At 45.7% G+C, this 14,835-nt stretch overlaps 1 protein-coding gene across 4 annotated transcripts in view; it reads right to left on the bottom strand.

The window, feature by feature from the left end:
- The window catches only part of MACROD1 (mono-ADP ribosylhydrolase 1), a 312,448-nt gene that overhangs the window by 93,128 nt on the left and 204,485 nt on the right, over window positions 1-14,835 (bottom strand). The window lies entirely within an intron of this gene.

Genomic DNA, 14,835 nt, shown 5'->3' with positions numbered 1-14,835 from the left:
AGGGAAGCGCAATGGGAGTGAGCAAGGGGGTTGCTGAACCAGCCACCCCTAGCAAAGGGCTACAGATAAATCACATATGCGGGCGGTCCCTCTTATCTTTGCGGTGGCTTTGGGGCAGCTCCCCTACATCCACCCCAAGCACTCTTGTTGGGGCGGGTCCCCCCACCCGCCTTCCTACCATTCTCTTTTTGCTAATTAAGGACACTGCGGTTCAGCTGGCAACAGGTGGGAAAGGCATCTGTGCCCACCAGGCCTGGTGCTGGCTCAGAGGTTTTGAAGATGCCATGACCCCAGCCCCGGTTTGGGGCACTAGGCGCCTTTCAACACAGATCAAGAAAAGCTAGGTTTCCTCCCACAAGCTGGTGTTGGTTACTTCCCCACCTCCTTGCCGGAAAAGACATATGTGGCTGCAACTACCCATAGCCCTGGGGACTGGAAAGCAGAAGGGACACACACGCTGGCCTTAATCATCATCTGTGGGGCCAGGGCCACTGAGAAGCTGCATCCCCAGCCCCCCAGGAGGAACATCACGGCAGGGGAAGCCCACCCTGGTGCCAACCAGAAAGTCAGAGAAGGAGCAGCTGCAGGGAGCTGGTGTCCCATCCCCAAACACCACCAGAAACCACTGCCTGTTGCCCTGTCATTGCAGAACTAAAGGGCTCTGGCCCCGTCCATTAGCCAGGGATGATGACGATGACAACATCTCGCCTTTCCTTCAAGGAGCTGAAGGTGGCACACATACTTCTCCCCCTCCCCATTTAATCCATAATCTTGTGAGGTAGGTTAGGCTGAGAGGCAGTGGCTTTCTTAAGGTCACCCAGTGAGCTTCTCGGCTGAGTGGAAATCTGAATCCTGGCCTCCCATCTGTATTATTGCAACCATTTGCTTGTAAACTGCCTTGAGAATCATTTGATTGAAAGGCAAGGATAAAGTGAGGGATAACGTTCACTTGCCCCAAAGCTCATAGGAGGATGAGTGGGAAATCAATGCAATAATTTTGCTTCTGTCGAAGGGCTGACCCTACTCCTGCTCCCTAGCTGTCAGATGGCTTGGATTGCTTATTACATCAGTATTCCACATGCTTGTCGAGCAGCTCAAGGAGTGCGCATGGTTCTCCTCCCTCTATTTCAGCTTCACAACAACCCTTTGAGGTAGGTTAGGCTGAGAGGTAATGACCGGCCCAAGCAGACACCTAGCTAGTGCACTTCACAGCAAAGAGGAGATTTGAATCTGGGTCTTCCTGGCCTTAGTCTACGCTAGCCACCATACATCACTGCCTTACTTGGGCTGCAAGCCTCCCCACACTCTCTCTTCCCCTTTCCCCCTTTTTATATTTTCACAACAACCCTGAGAGGTAGGTAAAGTTGCGATGTATCCATAGGCCCAAAGTTATCCTGTGGGCTTCATGTCTGTATGGGGATTTGAAAGCTGAGTCTCTTTAGCCCTAGTCTGGGACTAAAACCCAATGCAGTGGCCTCCAGATATTGTTGCACTGCAATTTCCATCAGCCCTAGCCAAGCATGCCCAACAGCCAGGAATGATGGGAGTTGTAGTTCAATGGCATTGCTGGACACCAATTCCCATAAGCCCCAATCAGCATGCTCAACGTCAAGGAATTATGGAAGTTGTAGTCCAGCAAACATCTGGAAGGACACAGATTTTCCATTCCTGCTCTAAGAGCATGACCACGGCCCTGTGAAGTCACACTAGAAGCCGTCTCCAGCAATGGCTACTCAGGTGGCTCTGAATTATCCCCTCCCCACAACCACCAAACAACATGTTCCTATGAGCTTCCTTTCCCACCTATTGTTGTTGTTGTTTAGTCATTTAGTTGTGTCTGACTCTTCGTGACCCCCTGGACCAGAGCACGCCAGGCACTCCTGTCTTCCATTGCCTCCCACAGTTTGGTCAAACTCATGCTGGTAGCTTCGAGAACACTATCCAACCATCTCGTCCTCTGCCGTCCCCTTCTCCTTGTGCCCTCCATCTTTCCCAACATCAGGGTCTTTTCCAGGGAGTCTTCTCTTCTCATGAGGTGGCCAAAGTATTGGAGCCTCAGCTTCACGATCTGTCCTTCTAGTGAGCACTCAGGGCTGATTTCCTTAAGAATGGATGTGTTTGATCTTCTTGCAGTCCATGGGACTCTCAAGAGTCTCCTCCAGCAGCATAATACAAAAGCATCAATTCTTCAGCGATCAGCCTTCTTTATGGTCCAGCTTTCACTTCCATACATCACTACTGGGAAAACCATAGCTTTAACTATACGGACCTTTGTTGGCAAGGTGATGTCTCTGCTTTTTAGGATGCCCACCTATTACATGTCCCTGATGGTGCTGCTCCAGCCTTCCCAACCTGCTGGCCTCCCAATATTATTGGACTCGCAATTCCCATCAGCCCCAGCCAGAATAGTCAATGCTCAGAGAGGATGGGGTCGCAGTCCAACAATAATGGGAAATGGGGGTGGAAGGATCTGTCCACTTCAGTTTATCTCCTTTCCAATCTTAAATTCAGTTCCCCACGTCTCCATAAATGTTTGCTTGTGTTTTTCTTTTAATCCTCATGAAAATTCATCAACATTTTAGTGTGCTTTTTCCTAATGTATACATTTTTCAATATGGTTTTCCCTAATGCTTTTTTTTTTGTATGCTGTCATCAAGAATATATGCATTCTTGTGCATACCTTATTCTCCAGCCTTTCTGTACACATCACTTGGCTGGAGAAGAGCACTGCAAAATTTGGAGAAATGCAAATGTCAAAGGATGGCGTTCTTTGGGGTGGGGGTCCCCAGAAAGTGGAAATTAGGTAGATATGACTTTAAATGCGACCTGACGATCTCTCCCATCCCCATCTGGAGGGCACTGGGTGGTGGGGAAGGACGCTCTAACCACAACACTACACAGTCTCTCACTTTGCAATTTTGCTCAGTAGCATTTTGGAGCCTGGGGGCAGAAAACCCAAAACTGCTTCCTTCCCCTGACACCCACTGCAGGGTAAAATAAACTAAATAATGGGCATTCTGGTGGCCTCTCACAGCCTCCCCAAATCTGCCGCCCAAGGCAGGCCTGGCTCCGATTGTGGTGTTGCTGTTTATCGGCACCAATAATGATTAACAGTGATTGTCAAAAATAAGCCGCCATAAAAGAAGCCTGGCAATCAGGGAGCCCCTCACAGCCTGCGGCTCAACCCATCAGGGAAACCCACACCGAGCCCGACAAGCTCAGGCTTCCTGTACCAGAGTTGTTATTGATATGTAGACCAGCGCCTCTCTTTTTCCTTCCCAAACCGCACAGTTTACGCTCTGGCGGTTGTATTAGAAAAACCCATCCATCTCCCTGGCACCCTCCTCCTTCTCCCACTTCTCTGGCATCAGGCGTTTCTGTTGCCGGGCAACCACCGTGCAGCAAGGCTTTCGTTGTCATCACTCTAGTGCCCACTCAATTTCAGCAGACGTTTGCTCAGACCGCTGCTCACCTGCTCCCGGCAGTCTTTGCTCCACCCTGTCTGGAGGGCACATGCTGAGAGGATGCAACCTGTTGCAAAGTCCCCGCCTGCCCTGCACACACAAACGAGAAGGGTACGCAAGGTTTAAGCAGCAGCAGCGGCAGCCAGAAAGGCAGCAACCCTCTGGTTCATGAGAGAAGTTCACGCAGAACTGCTGGTCTAGCCTGTCATAGTGAGATGCACAAAACTAAAGGCAGGCTCTCACTAAGTATCTGAATAGAGGTCACAGAAGGTAATGCGGAATTTGAAGACCAAGGGCACTTCCAGACTGTCATTAGGGATGGTGTGCGGTGGGAGGTGGAATTCATTTTGACTTGTATTCGTACCTTCCAAAAAAACACATGAATCAAAATGCAGCCGTCCTAAATCCATACTTTCCCAAATTTTGCAGTGCAGTACTCCAGCCAAGTAATGTGTACAAAAATACATATATGAGGGCAAAATGTACATATACATGCATACATTAGTGAAAATAATATATCACAATTGCAGTATATGAGGAGGAATTGTTTTTGAAAAATGTGTATATTAGGCTAAATTGCATACAAAAATATGCATATAGGGAGAAAATTACACTAAGATGCTTCATTATTTAAAAAGCAAATATCAAACTGATGTGGAAATGTGGAGAACTGCACATGTCTGGATAAATGAGAAACCAGAATTGACAGATCCACCCGTTCCTAGCTACCACTGTTTTGGGGGTGAGATCCAGCCACTTGTTGGCAAACTCAGGCTGTTCAACTAATCATGATTTGATGATAATGCACAATAAATGCATCATTTTTTGTGATTAGAATATAGAAAATGCCCTGAAAAGTGTCGGATAGCAATGCCATCTAATTGCCCCCGCCGGCAAACAAATCAGAATGAATCCTCAACAAACAGCCAAGGGCATCTAACCCCCTGACAAACTTCGTGGGCAAACAAGCCAGGATGGAATGCTCAACGAAAAGGTCGTCCGGAAGCATAAGCCTTATGCAGAAATTATTCCCCCAGGCATTCAAGGAACTTGCTGAGGGGGAGGCGGGTTGTGAACATGAGCCCTCCCAACAGTTCTGCCAACTCCACTGACTGCCCTACTCCACCAAGAGGAAAGACTGAAGGTGGAGACTGTGAATACAGGGCCCCCAATCAACGTGGAAGAGTCTATGCAATGTTCAGAAGAAGCAAATGTGATGCACTCATTCAGTACATGTGAATTGCACAGCATGCAAGAGGTGGAAGAGCAAGAGGAGAGGAAGTGGCCCTTTTGCCAGGGAGAACCTAAAAAGAAGATTCCTGCTGCATCAGGCCAAAGGGCCATCTATTCCGGCATCTTGCTCTCCCAATGCACAACCTCCCAGTGCCTACGGGGAGCCCACAAGAAGCCCCCGAGTGCAGAGGCAACTCTCCCCTCGTGTGATTCCCGGCAGCTGGGATTCAGAAGCCTACTGCCTCTGACTTTGGATGGAAAACATCTCCATCATGGGCAGTAGCTACTGGAAGCTGTTTCAAGCTGGTGACCACCGCTGCAACTTGCAGGAGCGTAACTGAACTACTATTGTTGAATAGCATTCCAATAATTATACCAGTGTCATCTATTAATAAATGGGAAGCACCGGAGTGTGTGTTACACTAACGTAAGAACTTACGGAGAGCCTGCTAGATCAGGCCAAAGGCCCATCTAGTCCAGCATCCTGTTCTCACAATGGTCAACAAGATTCTTTGGGGAAAGTACCAGCAGCACTTTTCGCACTTCCCATTCCCAGCAACTGGTGTCCCTGCAGTGAAGGCAGTAGTCAGTCCCTTGTCTCTTAGGGAGGCCTTCTTGTGAGTAAATAGCCTGCTCGTGAGTAAAGATTTGCTCACAATAAAGGCAATGGACTAGGCAGGAAACAGGCTTTGCTGTAGAGCCGTGGTTCCCAACGTGGGGCACACGCTCCACAGGGGGGCAATTTGGAAGCTTGTTTAGAGCAAGTTAATGGCCTTTTAGGCTTCCTCCATGTGAACAGGAGTTCAATTTTTGAATAATAAGAATTATATGTCATAGATGGGGCATGGCCAAAAAAAAGTTGGAAACCACTGCTGTAGAGGAACCGGGTGGGAATAATCCCCTGTTGCTCATACTGAGTCAGACCATTGATCCATTTAGCTCAGTATTGTCTGCACTGACTGGCAGTGACTCTCCAGGGTTTCAGGCAGGGGTCTCTCCCAGCCATACCTGGAGATCCTGGATGGGTATAGAACCTGGGAACTTCAGCATGCAAAGCAGGTGCTCCATCACTGACCTGTGGTCCTTCCCCTTCATGGCATGACCCACCTCTCTTCTCCACAATTGCGTAAGTTAATTTTCTTCCGATATGCACAAGGAATGACATGGTGCTACACAAAGCACTGAAGTCCCATTTCCTGATTTACCGAAAGCCTTGCTTAGCTCCCCATACCCTGCCTGTCCACTGACCTCCTCTGCTGATTTCAAGTTTGGCTTCAGAGTGATGAGGACTAGAAACTTATTCCTCTTTATTTCATTCAAGGAAATCTGAGATTCTCAGGCTCTGCTGGTTTCCCAGGAAGGGCAGCACTGGGTGGGTGGGGGAGGAGCTGCTGGCAGGGAGTGACAGGCTGTCCTCCTTTAGCAAACGATAGCAATGCAAATGAGCAAATGCCCCACTTTGCATAATCCAGAGCTACGACCTGGCAATGAAATCTGGTCCTAGGCTCAAAGTCTTCACCCAGCAGTTGGTACGATATAGATGCCCTAGTAACACATCTGGGTACCTGGCTATATTACCAGCAGAGGGCAGCAGTGCCCACTGCCAGCTGCCTACGAGATGGCAAACTGCTGAGAGAGGGTCATCTGTAAAACTGGCACGGTCCTTGGCCAATTAAAAATGCAATGCCTAAATTGCAAACTGCGAAAGCTTCCCGCACTAGTGGAGCAGGAATTAAAGGTGGCTTTCGCCTGCGGTGAGCAGGAGGAGTGCACTGTGAGAGTGACCAGAGAGGAGCACCTCTAAAGGGCATTTTGCAATCAAGGTTGAAATGAGGGCTGAACAAAAAACTAATTGCTGCACCCCCACGCGATCAAATGGTGGTAAGCAGCACTGAAAAAGGCTTCTTCGCATTGCCTCTGCTTCCTTATTTGTTTAAAGTACAAGCTATCTCAAAATTGCCTTCAGGGGCTGTCACAGAGAATGGAACCCCACCAAGCAGGACTAGACCTGGGCCACATTCACACCACACATTTAAAGCACTGCAATGCTGCTCAAAACAGCCATGGCTTCCCCCAAAGAATTCTGGGAGCCATAGTTTGTTAAGGGTGCAGAGGTTTGTTGGCCTCACAGTTCCCAGAGTTTCCTGGGAAGAGGACTGGATCGCTAAACCACTCTGTAAACTGTAGCTCTGTGAGGGGAATAGGGGCTCCTAACAACTCTAAGCACCCTTAACAAACTATAGTTCCCAGGATTCTTGGGGAGAAGCCATGACTGCTTAAAAGGGTATCATAATTCTTTAAATGTTTGGTGTGACTGTGGTGTGACATTAGGAGAGTGTTGAGGAGTTTGACAATGGATCCAGTGGCCTGGAGAGGGGAGGTGATGGTGGTCTCTCCATGGCTGGAAGTCATTCAGCAGAGGTTAGGCAGACATGCTCTAGCCCTGACTTTCCTTCTTTGTGCACGCTGTTAAGATTTTTTTTTGTTTAGTCGTGTCCGACTCTTCGTGACCCCATGGGCCAGAGCACGTCAGGCACTCCTGTCTTCTACTGCCTCCCACAGTTTGGTCAAACTCATGTTAGTAGCTTCGAGAACACTGTCCAACCATCTTGTCCTCTGTCGTCCCCTTCTCTTTGTGCTCTCCATCTTTCCCAACATCAGGGTCTTTTCTCTTCTCATGAGGTAGCCAAAGTATTGAAGCCTCAGCTTCAGGATCTGTCCTTCCAGTGAGCACTCAGGGCTGATTTCCTTCAGAATGGATAGGTTTGATCTTCTTGCAGTCCATGGGACTCTCAAGAGTCTCCTCCAGCACCATAATTCAAAAGCATCAATTCTTCGGCAATCAGCCTTCTTTACGGTCCAGCTCTCACTTCCATACATCACTACTGGGAAAACCATAGCTTTAACTATACAGACCTTTGTCAGCAAGGTGATGTCTGCTTTTTAAGATGCTGTCTAGGTTTCTCATCACTTTTCTCCCAAGGAGCAGGCGTCTTTTAATTGCTGTCACCATCTGCAGTGATCATGGAGCCCAAGAAAGTAAAAGCTCTCACTGCCTCCATTTCTTCCCCTTCTATTTGCCAGGAGGTGATGGGACCAGTGGCCATGATCTTAGTTTTTTTGATGTTGAGCTTAGGCCCTTCCAACTCTGATTCTATGAGGTCATCACACAGGTAAGCATGACTGGCTATAATTTTTGTTAATGACACCCAGTGATATTGTTATACCCAGACAAAGCAGGGAGATGCCATCCTTCTATCGACAGGTTCCTTGACTGGGTGGGATACCTTGTGTGACCAATTTAAGAAGCTGGGTGTGGGGGTTTTCAGAGGCAAGCTGTTGCTGAACATGAGAGCTTTCCAGAAACTTGGAAGAATTACAGCAGAGCTGTCATTGCTCGTGGTACACATGCTTACTTGGTGTGTTCCTCCAGAGTCTCAGATTAAATCGATTTTGCAGCGTTTTGTGGCTGTTCAAGCTGTACCACCGAAAAGCCCAAACAAGCCCTTAGTAGCGTAACCAAGACTGCTACAAATTAAGACATATGTACGTTTTGAACTGACTGTCATAGATGCTCAATGAGAAATGCCTTTCCAACACTTTCTCCAATGCTTGGCGAATTTTAAGAAAAATAAGACAATCTTATTGTGTATTTTAGTATGCCTATATCTGTGTTCCTTTAAAAAGAAACTATGTAGCCTAAAAGAATTCCACTACCCTTTAGAAACACCCTTGTAAAACGAGGTTTTCTTTAGGAATAAAATTGCCTCGACCATAAACTACATCTACTCTGGTCAAGCCAATTTCATGACACCATCGGTTATGGCAGGGATTTTCAGACTGTACCCTAGAGTGTCTAAGATTCCTTCAGAAGTTCAACAGAAGCTCCAAAGAGAAGATCAGTCATGGTGTTCAACTGACGCTGAAAGACAGGTTGCCTACCACTAACAGAAGTGCCTCTCTGGGTGGGGCAGAGGCAGCAGGATGGTCGGTGTGGTGCAAATTCACCGGCAGAACCAATGCAGCGTCCCCACCACTGCACTCATCCCTCTCTCTGTCCTGATACTCAGCAGTGACTCACCTGCCAGGAAGCTAGTGTAGTGGCTAGCACAGTGGATCAATACCAAAGCTGAACCTGGAAAATGAAGCTACAGGGCATGTTGGGTATGTCCTAGACCACGTCCACAGTTCACATATAACAGGAATTGGGGAATGCCTGAACGCTGTCCTCTGAGCCTCCCTAGCTGTGCCAACTTTGGGTGACACCCAGTTCCTGGTGAAGGAAGGGTATGCTTGGCATGCTTCTCTTAGGCAGAGATATGTGAATATTCATTTACTATATTTCTAAACATTTAAATCTTGTTCCTATCCATCTACATGAATTTCCACTTTGTATTCTTTTTATAAAAAAAACGGAACATTCATATTGTTATTTTGCTGCTGATTTATCGGCTTTATTTTATTTCATTGGCTTATTTAATTGGAAATGTTGATATTAAGTATTGATTTCTGTGATAAGCAATTTTTGAATTATTGATTGCTATACCTTCAAATTCAGGCCGATTTGATTTGTTCGTGGTTTTTGCATTATTGATAGGGGATTGAGATTTGGATATTACACAAATAGAGTAATATCTGTTAGTGTATTTTACTGCTTTGCCATTGTTGAGAATTGTTTTGAGCTCAAATTTCTTACTGGGAACGTGGCCTACGGATATCTAATCTAATGAACTATCTTATACATAAAGGCTGACATAGCATAATGGCTAACAGAGTAATCTTAGGCCATATCTCCACCATCCATTTAAAGCAGCATCATGCTACTTTAAAAGATCATGGCTTCCCCTGCAAAGACTCCTGGGAACTGTAATCAATCAATCAATCAATCAATCCCTTTATTACGGTCAATGACCAGTATTCCAGGAACTATAGTCTGTTAAGGATGCCAAGAGTTGTTAGGAGACTCCTAATCCCTCAACACAGCTACAGTTCTCTGAGTGGTATATCAATAAATCCCTTCCCAGGGAACTCTGGGAACTGTAGTTGAACAATCTCCCCCAGGAGGTTGTGGACTCTCCTTCCTTGGAGGTTTTTAAGCAGAGTTTGGATGGCCACCTGCCATGTATGTTCTAGTTGAGAGTCCTGCATTGCAGGGGGTTGGACTAGATGACCCTTGGGGTTCCCTTCCAACTCTACAATTACATGATTCTGTGTAGCTCTGTGAGGGGAATAGGATTCTCCTAACAACTCTGAGCACCCCAAACAAGCAAGCAACCGAAACAGAAACATTTGCTGTGAAGTAGGACGGTTGCAGCCATCTCCCACCACCACCTTTGCCCATGTGAAACCACCAACAGGTGAATTGTACTCGTACTATGCAAGCTGGTCGAGATGCGCAGCTTCTGCACCAGCAGAATGGCTATGGGATCCTAGACATCAGGGGTGGGGAACTTCAGATCATTCTCTTGGGCCACGCCCCTCGCCCTCCTTGTTTTCACCCTCCTTGAATGTTTTTGCCTAGCTAGAATATGTCCTCAAACCCTCATAATGCCATTTGCTTTCCTGGATGGAAGACAGAGAGCGCTGTGTTGAGAAAACAGCCCACTGTACAAAAGTAACATTTACATGTGTTGCTCCACCTTATTCTCCCTATAGCAGTGCCCACCATCGGCCCATGCCCACATCCCCCAAGGAGGCTGCCCAGAAGGGAATGCAGTTGTCGGACTGAAAAATGTTCTCCGCTCTTGATATAAGCAACAATCTTTTACTTGTCTGTGGCCAACTTTTCTCACGTCAAGGAAATAACCTCAAACCAACAGGTGCAATCTGGGATCAAGGAAGAAGGGGTCCCAGGATGTGAAGGCTCTGAGGATCCGCCCTCCCTCTCCCTCTCCTGCAAGCAAGATTCCTCACGTGCTAGCATCTCTTGTGTGAGGGATTAAGCTGTTCTGGGCCAAAGACTTCTCTCTCTCTCTCTCTCTCTCTCTCTCTCTCTCTCTCTCTGTGTGTGTGTGTGTGTGTACAACAGAATGGATTCTACAGGCAGAAATAGCTGTTTGGTGAAATGCAAAAATTTGGCAGAGAAAATCAGAGACTAATAAGGGCACTTCATTAGTGCCGCAGAACAGGGAAATGACAAGGGATGAATAAATATTTATGACGTTTGCCATCGTTCCTCCTGGATTCATTAGGCGAGGCAAAGCAGAAGGGTTTCCTTTTTTGCACGCTATCTGTGTGTGTGTGTGTGTGTGTGTGCAAAGTGCAAGATACTTGTCACTGCAATGGGATAGAATTCTATTTGTTTACAATACTGACATACCCTGCCTTTTCTGTCCATCCAGATGCCGAAAGCAGCTTAAGATCAATCTAAAACTATCCATTTGAATACACACCTGATGGCAGGTGGTGTGGCTTCAGCAAAACAGCTTCAGAGCCCAAAGGAGGATGGGTAGGGATGGGGAAATTTGTCAATTTAAAGTTCTCTAAGTTTCTCATTTTTCAAATCTTATGTTCTCCACATTTCAACATTGGTTTGAGGATTTTTTCTTTTAAATTCAGCTGCTTTTCCATGCCAAGGTTATCCTAATATACACATTCTTTTGTATACAGTTTTGCTATTATACCTATCTGGCAAAGTAATTTCCTCTAATATGACTTTTTTGGTTTTTTGGTTTTTTTTGTATGCACACATTAGCCTAGTTTACAGTAAGCCCACAACTTCCACAGAGGTTATATTCAGGGGAACGTAACCTATAGACAAAATCACGTATAGTCAAAACACATCGGTTCAATGGCAGGTGGGATTGCCAGTGTCTTTTCCCCCCAGACGCCTGCCCCCTTCCTATCCCGCTTAAAAAAAATAAATTAATTGCCAAGCACATAAAGCTGAATGTGCACATTAAATGCATGTAGGTTGCAGTCTTACCGTATGCAGTTTTGTACACACTACTTGGCTGGAGAGCTACATTGCAAAATTCAGAAAAGTATGAATTTCAGAGGATGGCTGTGTTTCAGTTCTTGAATTGCTTTGGAAAGTACAAGTTAGGAAGGTCTGCCATTAAATGTGAATTGAATCCCCCCCCCCCCACTGCTGGGCTCTAACAGATCCACAGATTCCCTGTTCCTGGTTTAGAAAGAATACAGCTGCTGCATTGGGGTCCTTTGGGAGGAAGGGCAGTATATAAATTTAATTATTATTAACAGCAACTACAAGCAGCAGCGGTAGCAACAGCAGCAGCAAGGGAACCCATGAGAGAAGTTTATAAAATTATGCATAGTACTGAGTGAGACCATTTTCTGTTCCCTTGTTTCAGAGTGCAGTATAATAATCCAGAGGTTGTAGCCAATGCTAGTTCTGCTCAGAGTAGACATACTGAAGTTAATAGACACGGCTAATTTAGGTCCATTAATTTCAACAGATCTTCTCTGAGTAAGACTTTGTTGGATACAACCCCAGGCCACCTAACGAAAGCAATGAGGTAGATATTCAAGTCAGAGAAAGATAGGCCTTCTCTCTCTCTCTCTCTCTCTCTCTCTCTCTCTCTCTCTCACACACACACACACACACACACACACACAATTGATTGTATCTGCTGCCACATGCTTTGGCGTTGATGTCAACCTCTCTTCAAAGTATTTGGCAGAACGAGGTCTTTCCCAGTTCTGCTCCTTGACACCTTTTTAGCTGGAGATGCACGGAGAGCATGTTGTTTTGCCACTTGAGTCACGGGCCCTCTTTATGTGTGTGTGGTTCAATGGTGAGCACATCAGTTGATCACCTCTGAACTTTGGCTTCAAACCTCCTAGATCTTGGCCCCAGTTGCTCCTTCTCTAAAATGGGAACAATTGGAGGTGGGTATCCTATTTTAAGAAGTATTCCTTTGAAAAGCGTTTTGTACTACAGTGGTACCTCGCAAGACGAATGCCTCGCAAGACGGAAAACTCGCAAAACGAAAGGGTTTTTCGTTTTTTGAGTTGCTTCGCAAGACGATTTTCCCTATGGGCTTGCTTCGCAAGACGGAAACGTCTTGCAAGTTTGTTTCCTTTTTCTTAAAACCGTTAATACAGTTGCGACTTGACTTCGAGGAGCAACTCATAGCACGCGGTGTGGTAGCCTTTTTTGAGGTTTTTGAAGACTTTAGTGATTTTTGAAGCTTTTCCAAAACTTTTCCGACACCGTGCTTCGCAAGACGAAAAAAACTGCAAGACGAAAAAACTCGCGGAATGAATTAATTTCGTCTTGCGAGGCACCACTGTACAATATGCTAACAAGTGTACAACCAGGGATTTGTTCTCAATGACTTTAGACAGATTTCTTTTTATATCAGGCATGTGGCCCTTCAGGTATTGCTGGACTGCAACTCCCATCATCCCTGACCATTAGCCATACTGGCAGGGGCTGATTGGAGATGGAGTCGGGAGAAGCTACAGGTCCCCCACCTCCGTTCTGTACCTCCCAGACAATCTAATATGGAGATATGCTCACATCACACTGTACAATAACGGGACTAAATTGTATACCCAACAAGTGCTTTGTATGAACTCATTCAATTTAACTAATTCACTGAATTAGTTCAATAATCTCTGAACAACACCTGAAAGTAGTTCCCATAATTGTCAGGTGAACCAAATGTGATTTAATTATTTATTGTTATTATTTTTTTATTAAAATTGTATACCACCCTTCCTCCAAAGATCACAGACCACAGCATAAAAATACAAACTGAGAACAAAAAATAAACAATAAAACAAAACAAAAACAAATGGGGTTACACTCCCTCCCACAAATACATTTAAAAGGCCATAGAATGTTAATCAGACAAAGACCTGGTTATAGAAAAATGTTTTTGCCTAGTGCCTAAAGATATGTAATGAAGGTGCCAGGCGAACTTCCCAGGGGACAGCATTCTACAAACTAGGAGCCACCACAGAAAAGACCCGTTCTCATGTTGCCACCCTCCGGACTTCTCATGGAAGAGGCACATGAAGAAGGGTCTCAGATGATGATTGCAGGGTCCAGGTTGATTCAAATGGGGAGAGATCATCCTTGAGGTATTGCAGTCCTGAGCCATTTAAGTCTTTATAGGTCAAAACCAGCACTTTGAATTGAGCCTGGAAACTAATTGGCAGTCATTGCAGTTGGGCCAGGATCAGTGTAATATGCTCAAACCATCTTGCTCTGGTGAGTAACCTGGCCACTGAATTCTGCACCAGCTGAAGTTTCCAAACTGTATTCAGAGGCAGCCCTACCTGTAATGAGTTGCATTAATCTAGCCTAGAGCATAAATGACAGAAGTTAGGCTATCCCTGTCCAGACAGGAGCACAGCTGGACCATCAACCAAAGCTGATGGAAGGCACTACACGCCACTGAGGCCCCTTGAGCCTCAAGCAACAGCAAAGGATCCAGAAGTATCTGCAAGCTCCTTTTACTTGCTCCTTTAGAGGGAGTGTAACCCCATCAAAAGCAGGCAACCTCCCATCCATCCAGTCTAGCAGTGCCTCAGTCTTATTTGGATTGAGCTTCAGTTTGTTGGCTCTCATCCAGTTCATTAGCGTGGCAAGACAACAGTCCAGCACATCCATTGCCTCACCTGCAGATGGAAAGGTGTAATTTCATTTTTGGGTAGAACTTGGAACAATTTTCATTCTCATACCTGTGTTTTTTATTCATTAGACTCTTCGAGCTTAAAGATTATAACTGCTGGGGAAATAAATTTTAAAAATCATATTCCACCATCTGCATGTTTTGATTTCTCCATAGTTGTTGTTGTTTCAGTTTTCTTAAGTATATTTTACATTTCAGCATAGCAGCTTGCAACATTCTGAATTATTGGGGGGGGCGGGATAGCCAAGGATCATTTGGATGAACTGGAATTGAACTGTGAACTGAACATGAACCAAACAAGTTATTTTTGAATAGGGACAAAGGTAAATTGGAATTCGTTCCTTTTTGGACATCTTGAACTTGAACTAGTTCCATTTTTAAAAAAATGAACTTTCCAGGCTCTGCACCCAATGAAGGTGTGGCTCAATTTATTTAATGCCACAAGACTGTAAAATCGCACCATCTCTTATTTATTCTTATGTCCTTTACATCATTGGGAAATTTTCCTCTCTTCCCTGACCAGTTTAAATCGG

This window comes from Podarcis pityusensis (genome assembly GCF_964106645.2).
Source record: "Podarcis pityusensis genome assembly, chromosome: 16".
Classification (NCBI taxonomy): Eukaryota; Metazoa; Chordata; class Lepidosauria; order Squamata; family Lacertidae; genus Podarcis; species Podarcis pityusensis.
Note: the sequence above shows the minus strand (reverse complement) of the source record. Positions and strands in the feature narration are given on the sequence as shown.